Below are 22,251 nucleotides of genomic sequence, written 5' to 3'. Positions count from 1 at the left end.
ATTTTTAAATGCTTGTTACACTCAATCCCGTATTGCTATAACTTCGAAATATGAAAACGTTGCTTTTTTCTGATTTTTGTTGTGTTTTCTGTATATCTGATTTTTTGATCCCTGGAACAGATTTCTGTTTCCCTGATAAAATCCATCTGCTGCTTAGGTGGCCTTGTCTATCTTTGTTACTGCAGCAGCTATGGTCTTAGTTCTTTATATTATAAAGCTTAAAATTTACTTTGTAAAGCTAAGTCGCTCTTTAAAAGATGTAACTTGCTGTCAGTAACTGCAGAGCTAATGATGTAGATACCAGAGGGGTGACATGATGTGATTTGTATGGTAACTTTCTTTTAACAGCAGCGTGCCTTCACATGAGAGCCTGCAAGTAATTTACCTGTTTCATCTGTCTAACGCTGGTGAAGTTGGTGATAGCACACTGTTCAGAAGCAAACTGCAATTCATTGACATCATGTGAATTCTTTTTCCACTTTCCTCCTCCCCCGATACAGTATCAAGTCACTGCATACCATCATTAATTTATGCCCTCTTCGGGGCATAGTAGTCATTTGATAAGATCTGCTTTGGTCTGCAGGGAAATTACTGGTGTTTCAATCGGCTAGAATGATAGCCAGAGAGAAGTATACTAGTTATTCTTGCTAGACAATTAAAAATCCTTAATACTCTTGATTTCCCTTGTTTTAAAAACATGAATTTGTTCCCTAGAGTGAAATATATTAGTTACAATTATAATGCCCTATATATGTGACAATTATGCTTATAATCCAGTCTGAAAATGGCTGAGCATATCACTTGCATTATTATTTCATGACTTTCTCTATATGATATTTTTCTTTTTAGAAGTATATTAAGTTTAGAAGTTACTCTAAAATTGGGTTTTTTTTGACGTATATTAATGCAATATATACCAAAGTATTTTATAAGTTAATATTTTTTTTAGGAGATGAAATATAGTTTAATGTCTTATAAAGTGGAAGTCTTGGTAAACAGTTTTGTGAGCAGTCCCTTTGTTCAATGAATAATAAGTTTTAGTTCATATACTACGGGACTTGGATCTACTGATTTAAAGGGAAAAAAGTACACAGGGGAAAAAAAACATCAATTGCACTGCTTCAAATCTGAGAAATGCTTATTTACCCTTTTAATTGGTACTGACACCCGGCTTCCTGAAATTTTAACCGTCAGTGCCTGTATTAGTTGTTTTCATCTAGATCCTATTCTTCTTGACCTGTGTGAGATGTACTTCTGCTGGGCTCTGGTTTAATGGCTGTGTGCAGTGTGCGTGATTGGACTTTGGTGTACCTGGTGGTGTGATGGAAGAGGGGGAAGAGTGTCTTGTTTGAAAACCCAGATCAGACTTCCTGATCTGGTTTGTGTTTTGTTGGACAGAAGATAATAAAAAATTCTCAATAGAACCAGAGACTTGGGAAAATGACTTGTGGAAATGTAGATGTAACTCCCCAGCCAATTCTAATTCAGCCTGAATTGACTCAGTTACTGCCAAAAACTATGATCTTGTACTCGCCTGCACTTTTCAGTGTAGCCTTTTGCTAGATGTGTACCAAAACACATCTTATCTCTGTGTTTTGGTAGCCTTTCAACAAACTTGGCTGAAAACTGCTTTTTCATTAAAGCTAACCTGCCAAAGAAGACATTTCAGGTTCCATTTGGGTTGGCTGTCTTGATCTGGGTCATCATGTCATCAGATGGCTGTTTGGTAACAGCATGTAAAAGGGCTGAGAGAGTGGGAAGGACCAAGACACTGTTTTCTCCAGCTGCTACTTGCTCCAGGCTAGCATACACATGGCATTATGCTCTAACAGTTTAACCATGAAGGGCAAAACTATGATTTTGTACACTGTTTGGATGTGCGTGTCCAAGTGCTTTTTCTAGGCAGATTTATGCTTTTGGGGTGTCAGGCCGCAGCATGTGATGGGGAGTTGTTTTTTTTCAAGTTGGTCACTTTCCAGTAGTGAGTTAATTGGAGGACCAGCTGAAGTCCTGTTAAAATGCAGTAGCGTGCAGCAGACTGTGATTCCGTAGTGGTGACTGCTACCTTCAGTGTATGGTACTGGGCTGGAGGTGGCTGCTTGGGGGGATGTGAGGGGGTCTAATGTGCCCAACTAGAGACTCTGACGCTAGGCTTGTGTGCATTGGTGATGCCTCTCTGAAATGCTATAATTCTTGTTTCACAAAACTGCAACAAGAAGGAATGCTTAAAGACTCCATTAAGGAAGTTATATGTGGCATATGGATTAGTCCTGGCCTGTACTGTTCAACTTCTGTAACCCATGCAAATCCAGTATGCTGGTATAGCTTTTGTTTCTCTGTGATTAGCTTAGTAAAGTTTATGCAAGTCTGACTGTGACCTGGGCAATAAGTTTACTAAACTTTCACTTCCTTCAAAAGAAAAAGGAAGTTTAATCAAAATTGCCGTATGAAGATGACCAGGAATTCAGAAGTATTTTGTTCTCCAACCCGTTGACTCACTTGGGACTGTTAATTCCAAGAGAGTTGTTGGTTTGCTGTGAATTAAAGTAGTGCCTAAATACGACAGAGGTTGAGTGAAAGCTGTCTTTTAAGGGTTTAGATCTAGATAGGTGAAGGAGACAGTTTTGCAGATGCGAGTGCAGGAGCAGTATTTTCCAAGTTGTCAAATGTTTTTATTAATGCACCAGCCTCTTCAACCTATGAAGGTTGGTTGATAAACATCCTCTATTACTATAAACATCCTCTTGACCATCTGCCAACTAAGGCCTGAAAGGAAGGAGAGGAAGGTGGGGCCTTTTATTTGAGAGTGTGTTTTAAGGCAGATATCCCATTATGTGTGGATTTTACTGAGAAACAGATGGTTTATGAAATCAACTTAACAAAAATGCAGCGGCAAAAAAAAAAAAAAAATGCTTTTGAGTCCTGCAGGTGATATTTGTGCTGTGAATATAAGGGTGTTTAATTACCATTGTTAGTGTTTCCTTAAAGGTAGATGGTTTGAAAGCCTTGCCCTTGTCTTCGAGAAATACAACTTATATTTATGAACTTTTAGAAGTCCACAAAAAAATCTGAAGGAAGAGAGGCTGTACACAGCGGTTTCTTGAAGTAAGGGGTTCGGCATCTTGCTGTTTTCCCATTTCTTCCTCTTTCCTACCAGATATGGGCACAATTGTTGCCGAGTTAGTGAATGTGAATCAGAATTCGAATAGGTGGAAAATGAAGTATAAACACAGCACACACATGCTGATAGGCAATTTCTTAAGAGGAAAGTTCCTATAATATTCTCTCAGTAGCCAGATTTATTTGGTGTTCATTATCACCCAGCTAAATTGGTCTTCCATTACACTGAGCATGTGTTGGGGTGTTTTTTTTGTGTGTGTTTTTTGTTTTTTTTTTTTTTTTCTTTTGGGGTGAACTGGCTTGGAATAGTGTTTACCTTGGCTTTGCTTAGAGAGTAAGGTCGCCCCAGGGCCTCACAAGAGTCTCTGGTGCTGTCACTTGCTGCAAGGAGGAAGGGTTTCAAGACTTGAGTGGTGACGTCACTCATCTGCAAGGTTTGGTTTTGTTGTGTGGTTTTTTTTTTTGTTTATTTGTTTGTTACCTTTACTTGGGAGAGTTGTTTTGTTCTAGTAATGCTGACATTCTTTATTTACCTGTTTCCAACTACAGCTTTATAGCTGTTTCTTTTTCCTGAAATGATTCTTTCATACGGGCTCTTACTAGTTGCTGTGCAGTTAGTTAAGATTTGATTGGCAGCATATTAAGATTGATTTTCTGTAACTTTTGTAACACAAAACTAACTGACATGCTTGAGTGAGAACAGCAGGAAAGCACTGTGTCTGTGAGTACATGCTATCCTGGTGGCTTTGTTTGGTAAAGGTAGTTCTCTGTTGGAGCCTTGTGCTATCTTGATTTTCCTGTCCTGTCAGCAAAACGGTGTCTGCAGCCTGCTGCCTTGTGCAGGGATCACAAAGAGCATTCCTTTGGATAAAAGCAAACCTCTCCCTTTGGAGAAGTGCAATTCAAGTAACAGTTGAGTGTTTGGGTGAGGTTTGTGATTGGAGAGGTTTTCATGTGTTGAGTTTAGATTTGAGGAAAGGAACCATTACGTGTGTTTCACTGATACCTAAGTATTTCAGAAAGTCAAGGAGATGTGACGAATACTTGTGGTCAAGATATTTTGGGTTTGAAAACTATCCAGAACTGTAAATTGAGGCCCTGCTGCAATGTAAGAAAAGAACAAGTGAGCAGTGTGATAGGACACCCTTCTCTTCTGGAGTAAAGCTGTGTTGACAGCTTTTCCATGGTGTCTTACCAGCTATTTTGAATAAACCAATCTATCTGGAGATAATGTTAGTAAAATTTAGAAATGTGTTAAAAATCTGTGCATCTCTAGGGTGCTGTGTGAACATGACTGCAATCCTATGCTGAGTGTGTTTGTGCTGTATGGTTTCATCACTGTGAAACGGAGTGCTGTTTCCCTAACACACTGGCTTTATGTGGCTGTGGTTGTTAAGACCCTGGTGATGGGGCACTCCTTTTAGGTCATCTTCCCAAGTATATGATATCCTCTAAATTATCATAAAAATGCATACCTCTTTATCTGAAAATCTTCCCTTGTCAAGAAAAGACCTTTCTGTTTACAGAATCAAAACTACAGCAGCTGATTATTCTGTACCCAGATACTGAAGTGATATATGGAATAGTGGATCCCTGTATTCTGAATTTCAAATACCTTTTCATTTAACATGCCACTAATACTATATTCCAAATATTTAAAATTTGGGCAGCAGAAAGTTCTTGTATGTAACTTTTAGATAAACATTTGTGACTTGTATAAAAACTAGTTCAGAAGAGCAGTTTTACATATGAATTATGAGATTACTCTCCACAGGTCAGGAGAAGATCCGTTAACAGAGTGCACCAGTCAAAACTGATTTGATTTCTTTCCCATCTATGGGACATCAGGACTGCAGAAGCTCATCTTCAATTCTCCTTACATCAGTCATGCTAAAAAAGGGAACTGTGCCGTGTGTGGTAACTAAATCTGCTGCAGCTTTCTGAAATGTTTCTGCTGAATCTCTTGGAATAAGATTCAAACTATATCCAAACCGAACTTTGGAGTGTATTGGCAGATTTGATGCTTGCTTGTTCCTGGTAAAATTAGTATTTTAGATAAAGTGCAGGTGTGCTTTTCATCAAACTTAATGAATAGTTATCTGGAGTAACTATTAAAGCAAATCATAGAATGCCAGGTTGGGAGGGACCTCAAGGATTACCTGGTCCGACCTTTTTAGGTGATAAACAGTTTAAATGAGATCACCCAGCACCTTGTCAAGCTGAGCCTTAAAAGTGTCCAGTGCAGAGGAACCCACCACTTCCTTGGGGAAATTATTCTGACTTTTAAGTGTTCTCATGGTGAAAAACTTTCTTCTGGAATCTGATCAAAATCTCCTCAGGAGGAACTTATAAGTTTTTCCTATTACCCCTTGTCTTCTCCATGTGGCTCCTTGTAAAAAGGGAGTCTCAATCCTCTTGGTAGACACCCTTTTATGTACTGGTACATGGTAATAAGGTCTCCCCTAAGGCTTCTTTTCTCAAGGCTGAACAAATGCAGCTCTCTCAGCCTTACTTAATATGGTAGGTTTCCTGGGCCTGTGATGATCTTAGTGGCCCTTCTCTGGACCCTCTCCAGCCTGTCCGCATCTTGTACAGTGGGGACCAAACCGGAATGTAGTACTCCAGGTGCAGCCTGACAAGCACTGAGTGGGATAATGATGTCTTTATCTCTCCTGGTAATAACCTTCTTGATGCACCCCAGCATCCTGTTGGCCTTTTTTGCTGCTGCAGCATACTGTTCATTCATTTTGAGCATGTTGTTCATCAAGACCCCCAGGTCCCTCTCCACAGAGCTTCTCTCCAGCCAGGTAAAAGCCTGTCCCAGTGGTGTGAGGTCTTTTGTTCTGGTGTCTCTGAGCTTAGCCCTCTCTTCGCAATTGGTGTTGCGGCTGTATTGGATGTGATCTGTATTTTCCTAGCAAAATGGAGATTCCTCCCCCTCCCCCCCCCCCCGCCCCTTGGAAACTCAGGGTGTGGAGGTGTGGCCATGCCAGCCCTGACATGAGCCCATGCGGCCCATGGAAGGCTGCATCTTTTTTTCTGGCCTTCCCCGGTAACAACTTAGCTGCTCCTTCTTTACCCCTTCCACTTGCAGATGTATGCAGCTCCAGGCTAGGTTGAAGTGAGGGGTCAATCCTGCTGAAAACCAACACTTTCAAAGAAGAGAGGAAGAGAGTTGTCCCCGACCATCAGTATGCACCTGCTTTATAACGGGTTTGACTGTCCTTTTATGGCCTTAACAGGATGTTTCTGAAGTCAGCTGTCACTTAATGATATGTCTGGGTTTTTCTAATAGGCAGAATTTGTTTAAGTTGTGCTTGTGTCCCATGTCCCTGCTCTAGATTGTTTGAATTCCAAGGGATGCATTACTAATGTTCTCTTTTGCATGTTTGCCTAATCCCATCGGAAGCTGACCATCATGCATTTGTAGTAGTGGCACTATCACGTTGTTATGATTGGGTAAAATAATTTAAAGCCTACCTTAGGCTCTTCATTGCAGTGCTTGTGGAGGCTAAAGATTATATGATCCTATGGATTTTCAAATTGGGTTTCCAAATATATCAGGAAATAGAAATTTGCTGTTGGTTGATTCAAATGGCCACGGTGCAGCTGAAATGGTCTTCTCTGTAGAGTGTTTTCCTATTTGTGAAACAGTTTCAAGCTTTGTGTGTTTTCAAAGCAGTGCATTTAGAAACTAATCTTGAAATTGAAAAAAATTCAAATAAAGCTTGCTGGGTTTCACTGCTGGCATGCAGGCAAGCTTTTTTCAGATAGGAATAATGTTGACAGTCTTGGAATAATTACTTGTCAGTGGGTTTGTTCTTGTTTAAGAGAGTAACCATAATTTTTTTTTTAAAAAAGACATACCTATATCTATGTATTCAAAGGAATTGCATCATATGGAGTCCATAACTTCTACCTAGCAGTGCTGATGCCTAGCTCTCCTGTTAGTATAGCTCACTGAGCTGTGCAGCATTTCAGTTGTCTGATAGGATTGGACAAATATTTTTATGAAAAAAATAAAGGACGGTGTGTTAATTTTTTTCCCCCTTTAGATTTATAGTCACTTTATTTTTATCTTCAGAACGTAAACCTTTGCTGGTACATTTATTTGAATGAATCACTGGAACAGGCTTTTTCTCAAGGCTTTTATTAGAAGAGAGTAGTCATGTTCTGCTCTAAAGGATATCGGGAAGCAGGTGAAGAATTGATTTGTTCCTGTTTATTCATGACTGATGGACAGTGACTCAAATGAACGAGAGCACAAGATGCCATTTGGATTGTGAAATTGCTGAAAACGTTCATTAGTAATGGGTACAGGTTTTGTGTTTCTGTTACTAATTCTCCTTTTATACTTGATTTTTTTAGCCTGGCATAGGATTAGAGATTTTTCTGCTCTTTAATGGAAATCTTTGGCGCACAGCGTGTATTTGATTAAGCAACAGACCTGACCAGTGGGTGCTTCTCAGTGGTGGCTAAAAAGAGTGCTTCTGCTGTGATGGAGATGAGCTGCCAAGAACACGGTGGCTACCTTCTGGAGGAGTGCTACTGCTGGCGGCGGCGTCGTGCCTCTGCCACGGAGTTTCTATTGCTTGGGAAAAAAAATGCCAGACATTCATTACCAGGCTTCCTAATTGCCAATGTTATGCCTGTCCTCCACTCTTTCTAGTCTTATGTTCTGTAACATCTGTAGGTTCTGCAACTTCTGTAACTGCTGTTTGATTGCATTGACCTGGTGCTGCAGGTTTGCAGTCACCAACATTGGAACCTTTCCTTAAAAACTATCTTTTGGTAGAGTAAAAGTAAACTGCATCTAAACAAACAAAACCCTCAACAAAACCTCCATTCTTACCTTTATACTATGGCATTATAATAAGTAATTTCCATTTTCGCTGTTGTACTTCTAGGTTGTGGATTTCCTCAGGACTAATGAATACTTACTGAAGTGTGGAATCTCAGTTTGTGGCAACATGGAAATGTTCTCCTAATTCATTAAGAACCTCGCCTGTTTCTTTCTTTCTTCATAATCTAATTCCCCTTGTTAACAAATTTCTTATTTTCTTGCCTAGAACTGCATTTTCTTTAGAAACAAGGGTTTCTTGATATTCCTATTAAAATTATCATTTGTTCAGTAGTGGATTTTTCTCTGTATCCAAGGATGTTAGTTACGAAGTGGTTTAAGTGTAGTGTTCATAGATGAACAAGTACGGTATGTTAGCCCCCTCCCGCTGCTGAAAATAATAGCAAAAAACCTCCTGACTGCCTTATCTCTGACTCCTAACTTGGGTCTAGTCTTGTATCTTGTAATTACTCATTTACCTTCTGACCCTGGTACTTCTAAAGATGATGTATCTAGTGTCAGTCTGCATCAATATGATATGTCTTATACAACATGCTGTCCATCAATACATCAGGTACTTGCTTTTACAAAGACCAGTTTTCGTAAAACTCTTTACTGTCTATCAAACCTACCTCAGAAATTAATTAAAAATATCTAAATTGGTCTACCTGCTTGTACTAAAAAAAAAGGTTGGAAAAAACAGACACGCAAAAATCACTTTAACAATAGAAGAAAAAGTGTAAACCAGATTCTCGGCTATACCTGTTCATTCTGGGCACAAGTGGTTTAGTAATAGTGAGACCACCTTGAGAAAAATGTTTGATTAAGTATGTGGCACATTTATGTGGATTGTCTAATTTTTCTGGCCTTGAGCTCAACAGTTGAAGCTGGGAATAGACTTTCATGAATCCTTAATATTTAGCTGTATTAATAGTCTGTGGATTCATAAGGCACATTCTTGCATTTCTCTGTTGGTTTGCACTTATTAAAAGCAATAAGTTCAGTGTGTTCTGTAACTGTCTTCCTTTTCTTCCCACGGATGAATGAGCACCAAGTTCTCAAAATGTTATATCTCATTTTACTACTGAAACTGCAGCAACTTTGGAATGGACGGGAATCAAGGCAGATTGCAAAACTTGTCTCTGCAGATAAAAAAATCTAGCGTTGAAGGGTATGCTGTTGTTCATGGCTGGGCATGTAGGTGGAGAGAAGTGATATTAGCACTGAATTTTCTTTATTGTGTGTAGTTTTGCTTATATTTGTTGAAATGCAAAAGTAGCTGGTTCTGCAACTCAAATCCTTTCTCATTTGAAAATGAATATAAAATCTAATTTGTTTTTCCTTCACTCTCCATCCTTGGAGATCTATCAAATTACTGTCTGTTTTAGATTCAAGCTCTTCATGGAAATTAATCATTCTGACCCCTGTGAAGTAACTGTTATTTTCATTAATGGGAAAATTGCAGAACAGACAAGTAAAATTGCTTGTTTGAATTATGCGGGGCTCTTAGACGTGCGGTCAAATTGCTAAACTCTGCCTGTTTCCAATAAATTCTTTACCAAACTTCTTTTATGTAAGCTGTAATAATACTGATGCTGTCTAAGCAGACAGAAAAATGCTTCCTTGTTTCTTGAAGAGTTGCATGACCAAGAGGATAAGCTATATCTTGAAATGTGGGTAAGTGAACTATCTGTTGAGAAGAGTACAAAGCAGTTTGTAATTTTCCTGGGAAAGCAGTCAAAGTACCCTTTTAAATTTTATCTTAAGCTGGCAAAGAGCTGGAAGGTCCTTTTCATGGCCAGAGCAACCCCCACTCTAGTGGAAATTACCATCTGCCAAGTGAGTCAAATGGAGATGGAGACGTAAGGTGCTTGTGTTTTATGAAATAACAGATTACTGGTTCCCATGATATGCAAATATTAAAGAGGCTTCTCCATTGAAAATGGAAGCCTTGGGTGTGATACAAAATATCTTGAATTAATTTTGTCTCTTTCAGAAGAATGGAAATAGAGTTCTGTTTTATCTCAAAAGTGGTGCGGATGAGTATTTTCTTTTCCTTGAAGGAAGGCTTGTAACATAGGAAAGCAGAAGTTTGGTTACATATGCAAAAATCTTTATAGCTAAAGAATTGGCTTCTGAATTATAGTTGAATATTGAATTGGGGGTAGAAGATATGATTTATGGAGTGTGAAACTTCTTGGAGATTACTAGGATTTTCAATTTGACAGAATTTCAAAGCCTTAGAAGACTGAATAAATTCTTCTCAACAGAGTGGAATCTTTCATATTCTCCTGGATATTCTAAAACTATAGTAGTATAGTTAGTGCTTCTTAATGAATTTTACGTGCAATATACTTCTATAGAACTTCTATTGTGACTGCCTTCTGCATCAGGTGTATGGTGTACATTTCTATTGTGCTGTGGAGGGGTATGGGGTGGAGGCTTATAGAAGTGGTGCTCACAGCACATACGCAGTTAACAGAAATCTGCATTTGGATATTCTTGGCTTAAACGCTTTATTGTGGTAAAGCACAAAATAGTGGAGTTTATGCAATATGCCAATATATTGTGAAAGAGTGATTTTTTTTTTTTTAATTGAAAATGTGATTTCATGCTTTGTGCGCTGACATGTGTTAGTACCTGTCAGTGGAAACCTGTTGTATCAGTGTGTGCAGCTGCAGTTCAGTAGTGGTGCTTCATGGCTTTTACTTTGTTCACTGTTGGGCAGTTCTTTGCCTTTGTTTTGGGCATCTAATTTCTCTAGCTAGGGTACTGTTGCTTGCAGTATGTGTATATTGGCTCATAAAAGTACTGATGAAAGCTTTGATATGAAGAGAAGTTGTGGTCTTTTGCCATGGGTGCTAGAAGTTGAAAGACTAACATTTCTGACTGCCAATTGGCTCCTGATGACTTTGAGCAACTCCTTTTCTTTCTCTTGCCTTAATTTCCCTTTCTTTGTGTTTGGTTATATGATATTTACCTTATCTGCAAAGCACTTTGAACCCTTAACAGTGGAAAGCTTCCTAACAATGGCATATTCTCATGGTGCTTCCTCTATTTTCATGGACAAACAGCTCTACAATTCCAAACACAGATAACAGCTCCATTTTTGTATTTCTCTTAACAGTAAGTAGATTGAAACTATATATGAAAGAAGGAGAGGGGGAAGAGCAAAATGGAAAAGGAATTGAGCTATCAAATTGTGAATTTGCAGATTCCTTGCTGAATTTGCCCTTTATGATTGCTCTGCCAGCATTTTCTGCATAGGTTATTTGTTATTTGCTTGTCCGCAATAACACCTGTGATGGAATGTCCTGTCCTCCTATAGCTTAGCTGTGATGGGAAGCTAGGCTGAAAAACAAGCAATAGGAAGACCTTTCTGAAGAGAAAAAATAGCTTTTGAGAAAGGAATATTGGACAGCAAAAAGGGTCACTGCTTCATGTAAGGGGACAAAAAAACGTGTGTTTGGTGTTGGTTTTCTCCATTAGCTGCTTTAAAGTATTTACTGTTGTCAGGAATAACTCCAAAGTTCACGTTTTCGTGGTTGTGCTCTAGTTTCACTTGGTTAGTTCAGCAATTAACAAAAGCATTAGCTCATAGGTGAGAACAGTCAATAGTATCTTCTTGGTACAGGTATTTCACTTGTAGGATGTGCAGTTATATTAAAGGTAAATACAAAACCATTTATATGCTATTAACCATATGCTGTGTGTCTAGAAAAACTGGCCTCTTTGTGAAAGCGTGTAAGCCGTGGTGCTTGTGAATAATCAAGAAAGACTGTGGCGTACTGCAGTAAAATCATGATGTGAACATCAGAAGGAGCTTTTTCAAGTAAAATGATGTACCATTCCTCCCTTTAAAAAAAAGTGTTAAGAATTACTGTAATTGACTCCTATTGACAGAGCAGCAAAAGAGTTAATGAATTAAATGCAATGTTACTAATTTTGATTGATACCATATAATTATGATGTCAAGGGTATTCGAACTTGTGTCAGGCTTCTAGTTTATCCTTGATAAGAGGGGGAAAAAACCCATACAAAATGAGAAAACCCAGACCCTCACCCAACCTGTGCTCAATCTTTCTTCCTTTAATATCTGGGAATACCCTTTCCTATACTGCCATTTTACAGAAAGGTGTATAAAGGTAACAAGGTTTCACTGGTTCAGCTTTCTTCCTTGTTAGTAGCATCTCTCTGAGAAATCCTTGAAGGTCTTAGTGTTGGAAAAGCAAAAGGTAGGTACTCTCTCTGATTTTTGATGTCAGTAGCAGCAGAGAATCCCCTGACAGACCTCTGTGCTCTTCTAGGTTTTTTTCTTTCCTATTAACTTAAGTCTGACTGCAGATCTTAGAGCCTGGCAATGAAGGCAGCCTTCCAAAACACCTTGAGCTGTTCTATTCTTGCTAAGAAAAAATAAAACTTCGTTTTACTTAGAAGTGAAATTTATGGAAAATACTGGAGATCAGATTATTCTGGCAGCGACTTATAGAGCAAATATTCTTTAGTTTGACAAGCTGAGTGTGAAAGGATAGGCTTTATTAGGATGCAGATTCTGTTTGTGATTCATTTGTTGTGTAATAGTTTAATACGTTTTTGGTTTATTAGCGTTTTACATGTATTAGTGTGTAGAGAGGCTTTATCAGTGTGTCAGAAATAGCATTTCACTATTCACCAGAGTGAAAGGAAAGGTGGCTATAATTTCAAAGTTCAGTAGGAGTCTATATAACTTCTTTTATAATAAATGACTCCAGTTTTCCTAGAATAAGAGATTTCAATTCTTAACTACTTATTATACACCATTTTTTTTTTTTATACTTGTTTCTACATCACCTTAATTCTTGTCTTGCTTCTGTGGTTTTTGCCTTTTCATGTTCATTGGTTTAGATCCTCCATTCTTTTGGAAGTTTACTGCTGCTGCTCCTTTTTGGTCCGTTACCCCTTCCTGACCCAGAGGAATTTGTGCCTCAATGATCTTCAGGAGTGTGTTTTGTGTTTGAAGAGTAATCTGTTTGGCTGGAGCTGAAACTCAGGACTGTGTGAAAGCTTTGGTTAGGAGATGGCCTTCCAGCACTACTGCTCTATAGGCTGTTCTTGGTTTTGGCAGTGAACTGTGAGTACAGGAATTCAGTGATCTGCTGGGTGCGGAGCTTTGAAAATACCAACGTGAACTCTCAAGGGGATTAGGTGCTGAAGTCCTGTCTCCTTGTGACTGGGGTTTGCAAAATAAGTTGCATGCTGATGTTTAATGCCATGGGAGCAGCTTCATCTTCTTTTCCCTGCAATGCGTCATCCCGTGTTTGTTGAAATTCATTGGTGAAATTTGTCCTAGCTTTCTTCATTCCTCTGGTAGTAATTACTTTAATAATTGGCTAACACATGTATGTCAAAAGCCTTTTGTTTTTATTATGAGGGGAAAGACAGATCTATTAAAAGTATTTTCATATCTTTATGATGCCATGAGAATGCTCTAGGTAGACTTCTTTGTTTAGAAATTACAATGTGTGCAGGTAGTGCCTTTCTAAAGAAAACTGGGAAGGATATTTTCCATTGATGCTCATTTCTTCTTTGAGAGCCTGGATTAGTTAATAGCACATCCTGAAAGGCCTGCTTAGTGGACTGAAGGCTGTGTAGGCTAAGAAGGAAAATGAGTTTAAGTACCTGACAACGAAACACCTGGATTTCTTGTAGCTGTTTGTTCAGCAGTTTTGAATACTGTTAAATTCTGCTGAGAATAAATGCTAGTTATTCTTAGTGTTTCTAGAGAGCATTCTCTTTCCCCTTCTGTTTTTGAAAAGGCTTTGGCTACAATTTCGTTACTTCCTAATGTTATTAATTATATAAGGCTTCTAAAGCTTTGAACTGCTTTTCTGCAGGTGATTTGCTGCTCCAGGAGAGTAGCTTTTGCAGGATGCAGCAAAGAAGTGGCAGATGCTGAAATCGGTAGGATGAATCTGCAAGGATTCCTCATCTTGCTTGTAGTACTGCATATTGACATCTGAAACATAGCAAACAATCCTTTGAATTCTACTCAAGTAACATTTTAGTTCTTCCAAAGGTGGTGTTAAGAAAATATCCTTTTTCAGTAGAACCAAGTTCTTTCTTCCCTCCCCCTTTATATACGCCTACACCGCTGTTTTTTCTGCTCTGCAAGTGTGTTTTTTCTCACTCTCTCTGCTGTGTAGGCAGCCTTCCCAATCACAATTGAGCTTCACAGGCAATCTTTTACAAAAAAAACAACCACAAGTTATCTTTACGCAGCAGGTCTATAATTTAACATGAAAGAAAATGGAGAATTCTGGGTTAGAATTATGATGCTTCTTAGTAATGCTGGAATAGGTAAAGAATTTTGCCTTAAAGGAAACAAGGAAAATTTTTCTTGACCAGAAGGGCATCACTTGCAGAAATTTATCTGCTGCCCAAAATGTCAGTAGCAATCACAGACAGGTAGGTTTTAACCCTTTTATTTGCTTCTTTAGACTAGATTATAATTGAACTTTCCTACCCCAGTATTAGAATGTGTTTCTACTAGAAAGAGACCAGCTCAGTTTATTTGTACTATGAAAGTTAAAATGCAGTTCTTCCTGAAATGTTACTTTATTTTAAACTTAATTTTAGGTATCGCTTTTGTGGCGCTTGATAATTTTTGTTATTTTTGTTTTCACTGCAGCTCTTTTCATGATAGTTCTTGTTTTTCCAAGGTCTAAATTTTAAATCCTATATTGTAATTGGCCTAAACTGATCTTGAAATAAAAAAAGCAACCCTGAAAGCAATTTTATTAATTGCTTAAAGGAGAATAGCAGTAGTTACTTTATTGAGCTCTGTTGATAATGCTCTCTGGCACTTGATAAAGAATTTTGGTTGATGCTAATGTTCTTGCTACTAAGTATTCAAGCATTTTTTGACTCTTTCTAGAAACATCTGATGGAAGAATAGAAATGGGTGACTGGGAAATTATTTGCTTATCAAGCTATCAAGTTTCAGAAATTGTTATAATAAAACAGATGGCACTTTTAGCATCATTTTATGTGCAGCTTAAGCTGGCATTGCAACTGAAAGCAGCCATCCTTGTCTGCTTACCCCATCCTGTGCTTTTTCTGCCTCCTGTCAGCACAAGTGCTTATGTAGCTGTGCAGTGAAGTACCTTGGGAAAAACAATGTTGGAGAAATGATCTAGATCTTCTCCAGTCTCCTTATTTAGAGTTGCTTTTAATCTGTCTCATTTTGATATGCTTTGCCACATCTCCTCTAACGTGTGAGCTTCGTGGGAGCAGAAGAAGAAAAAAAATGCAGCGGTGCTATGTGCGCTGCCTCCAGCTTGTGCCTCTGCAGAGTTCTTGGGAATGCAATATAGATCTCCATGGTTACATCTGTTTGCCCAGTCTAATTTTAGAGGGCTTCTTTCACCTACAAATGGAAACCGTTTGCAGCAATAGACAGAGGCTAGACGTTAAGGCTAATGTTGAAACAATATAGATTTTATTACGGGACCTGGTAAATAGGAAGGACCAGCTTTGAAACTTTTGTCCCTGCTAGTCTTGAAGATGTCTTAGAGGACTGCATTTGGTGACTTAAATTCACTTGTGCTCTCCCTTGAATTCACTTGTGTTTGATGTGTGATGTGGCAGGGAGGAAAGAAGCAGGCCACAGCACTGCTAAACGTCCACTTTCTTTCAGAGGTAACCAAATGTTTGTTTAATCTTCAAATGCCAGCTGAAAGAAAATAACTTGGTTCAGAGGAACAATAATAAAAGAAAGGTTGGGATTGTTACAGTGAGAAGCTTTTCATCCAGACTTTCTGAGATGACTAAGTTTAGCTGCAAAACTTAGTAGGTTTACAGTTTCATAAGTCTTCATTGTTGCTTCTGGCTTCCTACAATAATTTCCACAATACCATTTACCTTTTGAAAAAAATTGCATATTTCATCCCTTCATTTCCTATTTAGATGTTGTTCACACATATGGTCTTTCTGCTTCTAGGTTTCACTGTGATATGATTCATCTGAAGCTGGTTGTGACAGCCTCCAGGAGTTTTTGATAAAGCTGCACATGCCTGCCTTCTCAGGAATTTGGATAGGTAAGGGTGCGTGTCCCACTTCCTGTACTGTCTGACAGTCACCCTTTGGAGTAGTGCTGGTTGCCGCAAAATTGGTGTTGGCTTTATGACTGCTGATAGCATGTGGTGGTTCATACAATGCAGAAGGGGGTGGTCTCGAGCAGAATGGTTTACCCGGGTAGGCTGGCTGCCACCAAGTGCCAGACTGCATCCCAGTCTGTTGCTGAATAAGTCCTCTATACACAAGAGCTTTTTTTCAGGAGGGAGATGCATGGGAACTAGATGGCTGCCCCCTCCATGCTTTCTACTAGGTATTTGTAGAAGCGTTTGTTAAAGCAGGTTGGACTCTTTTCAGGCTGTGACAGAATGTCTGGCTTTGTCACGTTTTCTAAAACACAGTAGTTCTTGTAGGTGGTTTCTTTTAATCTGCTTGTGAAACTAAACTCGTGTTGTGTGGAAGAAAGTGCTGATTATTCTAAATGTGCCTAATTCTTGAAAAGGACTGGCTTTTAGTACATTATCTATCCATTCACAGAGAAATTTAATATACTTGTAGGGAGTTTGTGAGAACATGAAAGGGATGCTGCAGTTCTACCTGTGCAGCCTTACCCACTGGCTTGTATCAAATACAAGTTGTTTGCTGTTGTGTAATGATCTGATTCAAGATGGATCAAGAAGGCTGGAAGATTGCAGTGTTTGGTTTTGGTGGGTGAAGTGGGGTGAAGGGGGAAGGAATGGGGAGCAGTGGAGTTGGTTTTGTGAAGATGGGCACGGGTGGATTTGTTGTCAGACAGATCAACTTCCTGAATTAACATGTTGTGTAAGCCATAGTGCTGCCTGAAGGGAGGGCACTAGACTTACTGAGGACCACAGAGAGAACAGCATTGAGATCTGAAGTTGTATCAGTTTAAGCTGATTTGCAACCAGGCATTAAAAACGCAGAACTGCTGAACAGATTTCAATGCTCTTTTTGTTAACAAATCTAGAAAGCTATAGGTGTAGGATGTGCAAAAGAGATCCAGTCTGGAGGTGGCAAGCAGTATAACTATTGCTGCTAAAGAAAAAACCCTCCCTTGTAACATGAGTTCATCAGTCTGTGGGACTGTTTCTTACTTGAGAGAAGGATCTGCCCTGTAGTTGTTCTACTGAAAGTGTCAATTTAAATTTGTTCTCCTGAAATACTGTCGGCAACGCTGCACTGTGTCAATAGAGGCCTGCTTAGCCTCTGGGGTTTTATTTGTTGTAGCAACAAAACCTTTCCTTCAGAGAATATAGATGTTGGAAATAAACGTGTTTTTGCAGAAAAGCCCTTGAAGAAGGCTGTTTTAATTATTTTATCTTTTCCCTTGAATCATCTTGCCTTTTGTCTTGGCGCCATCTTTAGTGTTGATTTTTACATGCGATCATTGTTTTGAATTTCTTCAGTATGTAACTCTCAAAGTTACAGTCAGAGGAGAAAATATTGTGTCCATCTCTTTCCCACCACACCATACCAAAGTTTGTTTTGATTTTGAAGTCTGTGGTCCCAAGAGATACGTTTTGATCCTAAACACCTTGTAGTGGGACACGAACAGTGAAAAAGGGCCGACTTCAGTGATGGAGTAAAAGCAGTCTTTTAGCTAGGAACTTAACTTACTAGTGGAAAGTGACCAGTTTTCCCCCCTGCTAGTTTGGATTCCACAGCTTGTATGTTTTTGTGGCTGTGGGTTTGTGATTTTTGTTCTTTGTTTGTTTTTTTTGTTGTTGTGCTTTCTGTTGTTTTTTTCATACACTTTCCATAAAGAATGTCTAAGCAATTAAACTAACTTTGCCAGTGATGGTGGCACCATGTTATACCACTGAAATATTCATATTAAGTTGGTGGTAAGTTCCTCTTTATTATGCACATGCAGTTCTTGTTTACTAATGGAAATTGTTTCCCACTGGAATTTTTTAAATTGTTAAATTCTCACTCATAACTAATCTATTTATACAATTTTTATTTGTTTCACTAGTAACAGTTGTGGTTGTTTATGAGTTCATAAGCTCATGATCCTATAGACCCAGTCTTGCTTACTGAAATTCATGAACAAGTTTTACAGTTAGAGCCAGTAATAAGGCCTGGCTGAGTGAGGTGGGATCAAGGTGGGAAGGGCATTGCCTTCGGTGTTCCTTGATCTTTCACAGGGACATGTTTAAGAGCACCTAGTGCTGTGTTCCCTGTGATGAGCAGCTGTATGGGTACTGTTTCTCTGAATGGCCAGAAGGAGATGTACAGAATTGTTCCTTTCGTACGTGTCACAGTTTAGCCTCAGCCTGGCTAATTTTGGCAGCTAAAACCATGCAGTTGGGTCTTCAACTCTCTTCCTGCCCCACCCAGGGAAAGGAAAATAAGAGGAAAAAGACTTGCAGATTGGAAACTACAACCACAGCTTTACTGAAATGATGATAATAAAGTAATGAAATATTTACAAATATATGAGATTGTGCCCCAACCCCACCCGTCTGACTATACATCACCACAAATACTGTAGAGCCCACAGGAGGGAAATGGGTCTGCAGTTAGGAGGGAGTTGAGCTCAGGAACTGGGTTTGGGAGCACATGGATCTGGGATCAGGAACAACCAGACAGACGAGGTCCTCGTTGGCCATCACGGAAGAGGGATGAAAACCTTGTGGTCTCTCAATTTTATACCAAGTATGATGCAAATGGGATGGAATACTCTGTTGGTCAGTTTAAGGTCACCTGTCCTGTCTGTCTTTCTTTGAAAGGGCTGTCCTTTTCCACCAGCACGAGGATGGCTTTGGTTACTATAGGGATAAGTATAAGCATTGGCTTTTCTGCATACCAATACCCTGTGTTATCACTTCCAGGGAGAACACTGAAAGCATGTAGATTGCTTTCAGAAAACAAAGTTATTTAGAGTGACTGAGTTAACAGTCAGAAAACTGACTCCTAATCTAACTCAAACCTCAACTATATGTTTTGTAGGCTTTCATTTTTAAAAAAAATTTCCCCAAGGCTTAGTTTGATTGTGCAAAAGGTTTCTGTTATTAGCATTGTGTAGGTCTGTACTTAAAGCTGTTTTCCTAAGGAATCTGAAGAAAGTTAGGAAAAAAACCCTGCAATTAGTGCTTACAGTCTTGGCCTCCTTAGGTGGTGTTTGAGGAGAGCATGTAGGTATCTTGTATGCATACACATACCTGTGCATGCATGCAGCTGAGAGACAAAGGGAATAGGGGTATTAGATGCATGTGCATTCTGAAGTTAGCAACTGCTGTCAGTGATGTTTTTGTACAATGGTATTGCAATGATAACTACAGTTACTACCTGTAAATGGAAAAGAAATAGAAAGTGATTAGTATATTTTTACCTTCTTTTAAGTTTAAGAATAGTGTGGTTAATTACCAGGAATTGACATGTGGGGTTTGGGAGATTATTGAATGTACTCTAAAACTGGAGAATTGCAGTTGGACCGTTCAACAGCACTGGGTAATGTTCTTAATAGGTAAATGTTTCTGTTATAATAGGAAATGCATGTTCACAAGAAAAGTCTCACCTTTTATTTCAGTTTGTTGTGTATGAAACTGAAAGAATTACATATTCAGAAAATAAGTTTATGTGAGTGAATGGAAAGAGAAGAGTCTGGCTCCCATTAGTTGTTGGCTACTCATAAACTGGCCAGGGTTTTATACTTTGATCTCTGTTTTCTTAGTCTGGAATGACTGAAGACTTACTGTTACGGATTGTAAAGGTCTACTGCAGACCAAGAATGAGGGTACATATGCTGTGTCTGCAGACTTCCCAATTTCAGAATGCTTAGGCACACCCAAGTTAGCTTTAATCTCGCTAGCCTGGATTAAAACAAGATTGCAAGGATTTAACAGTATGGATTTTAGCATAGCCTGTTTGAGGCTTTCAAGGAGGCTGTGTGCTGAATCACTGTGATCCTGTACCCTGGAAATTGAGTAGATTTTGTAAAACTCATATTATTGAGTTCTGTAGATTGCGTAAATGTGGAAAGCTGTTCTAGATTAAGTATATATATTATTCCGTGTATGAATTTTTCATAGTTACACTACATTCCACCTTTTAAAGGTAAAACTTGGAACTAATAACTATGTACTTAGTTCTATGTATCATTGCAGGTGTATACGGAATAAATGGGATGTTTTCTGTAGTTGATCCAGCTCTGTTAACATTTAGTGGGACTGGCTGGTGAAGAATGAGCAACCCTGGTATTTTGTGATTCTGCATGGCTCAGCTTGCATATTACTAAAGTACAATGTGCTGTGCTTCTTGAAGAATCAGCTATGAAATCTGAGACACAGAAAAGTGAAATCTATGAAGCAAGAAAAAAAAAATCAGTTCATTGCTGAAATTAAAAATAACAAACCAAAACAAAAAAAGCCAATAAAAAAACAAATCACAAAGAAACCCAACAAAAATGACCCCATCCTCAAAAAACACTACACCCCTGCCCCACAAAAAAAAAAGAAAAAAAAAAAAAGAAAAACTCAACAGGAGGGGGCTCTACTCTATAGAGTAGTATAATTGGAATTGGGATCTATGAACTTCATTCCTGTACTGCACTTGACTTATTTCTCTGCTTTGTTTTTCACCCGTTGAGAAAAAAATGCTTGATTCCTTTGTAGAGTGTTTTAAGAACATATTCAACTGCTAATACTATAATTGCAATGACTATTGGGTTTCCTAAATTTATGCCTTGGAACAGATACACCAAGGTGAAATAGAATTTTTTTTTTGGAAAGCATCCAGTTTCAATGAAAACTTTTCTGGAAATCTGGCAATGAGCAATTCTTAAATGATTCCATCTAGCTGAAAACAGAAGCCTCGTCTGTAGCCTGAATTTGTTCAAGTGTAGTTTCCAGTCACTGGCGATTCTTCTGCATCTCTGCTTGATGAGAGATCAAATTCCTCCCTCCTCTTGCTCTTCGTGTTCTTCCTACAGGCTTTTCAATTTATTTTCCTCCAGCTTTTCAGCATCCTTCTTGAACTGTAAAATCAAGATCTAATTGCAGTTTCTCCGTGCCAGAGTAAGATAGCTACTTTACTCTCTTATTTGATAATCTGCTTGTTTTAGAATTAGTGTATTGCATAAAATCAGCTACAACTAAGTGTTGTGAGTTTTCTGTGGCGTACACAGATTCAAGGAAGCTAACGAGTAAGTTGGAATAATGCACAAAGCTGTCACTTGTGAAGATCAGAGTTCACAGTTTCCACTTGAGATCAGAGAAGACCAGCTTGCTTTTCAGTCTAATTGTATTCACCACTTATGCATAATGCAAGACCACAACTTAACTCTGCTTCATTTGATGAAAGATAAAGATCAGTGTCTACTAGGCAGTATGATAGCTTTACAGAGCTCATCAGCATGAGGCCTTAGTCATACCTTTTTATGTATATAATGTAGCATACGTGTATATACACATCATAATGTGAATGATGCTGTCTAGCTTTTGCATTAGTAGTAATACATTTTGTGAATAGTCCTTCATGTAAATCTTGATTAGTACAGTTTTTTTAGCATGTTGGTCTCGGTCTCATATCTTACATATGTTAGATAAACTTGTCATCAGTCACTACTTAATTCCATCATTTGCATATATGAAGGCTTGGTACTAAGGTACAGTTCTTCAGTACATCGAAGCTGTGCTATTTATTGACCGTTAAACAACTAATATTTAATGTCATTGAATATGTCTTTTTAAACTTACATAATTTATCGTACTTTTAAAAAGAAGTTTATAATTTGCGGAAGCTGCAAACAATTTTTGAACTCATCAGGGTTGTTAAAAACTCAACCTTGGCTTTACATATGATGTTTTTACCGAAGAAAGCTGAATGTCTTAATGTGTGTTGGAGCTGCAAGCTCTCTCACACCTGTTCATCTCCAAAAGGAAAGGGAAAGAGCTAGATTTCTCATTAAATCTCATTAATTCAAATTTCTGCATCTGTGTATATTAGAAAATATACAAAAGAAGAATTTTCTCTGAACTGTGAAGGCCAGGGTCACACAGTCTTTTAAAGTTGAGAAGTTGGTTAGGTAGTATTAGATTGGGGTATAGTGTGGTGGCTTTTTATTTTATTGCTGTTGGATGGCTTGTGTGTGTGCAGACCTTCCCAGATTGTGTGAGGGATGATCCTCTCCTTCTTCCACATCAGTGTCCTATAGTTTGAGAGACGGAATGTCTGGCTGTGTCGACGACTCTAGGCTGTGTCGACGACTCTAGGCT

The 22,251-nt window shown here is 38.6% G+C and overlaps 1 protein-coding gene across 8 annotated transcripts in view; it reads left to right on the top strand.

The window, feature by feature from the left end:
• Window positions 1-22,251, top strand: part of SIPA1L1 (signal induced proliferation associated 1 like 1) — a 214,772-nt gene that overhangs the window by 55,998 nt on the left and 136,523 nt on the right. For 6 of the 8 annotated variants that reach the window (XM_054067203.1, XM_054067208.1, XM_054067207.1 and 3 more), the window contains one exon: window positions 15,939-16,035. The exons of the other annotated variants lie outside the window; for them this stretch is intronic. The gene's annotated coding sequence lies outside the window, so the exon portion shown is untranslated. The remainder of the gene's footprint in view (window positions 1-15,938; window positions 16,036-22,251) is intronic. 8 annotated transcript variants of the gene reach the window in all.

Source organism: Cuculus canorus, chromosome 5, assembly GCF_017976375.1.
Source record: "Cuculus canorus isolate bCucCan1 chromosome 5, bCucCan1.pri, whole genome shotgun sequence".
NCBI lineage: Eukaryota > Metazoa > Chordata > Aves > Cuculiformes > Cuculidae > Cuculus > Cuculus canorus.
This window is presented reverse-complemented; position numbering and strand designations above follow the sequence as displayed.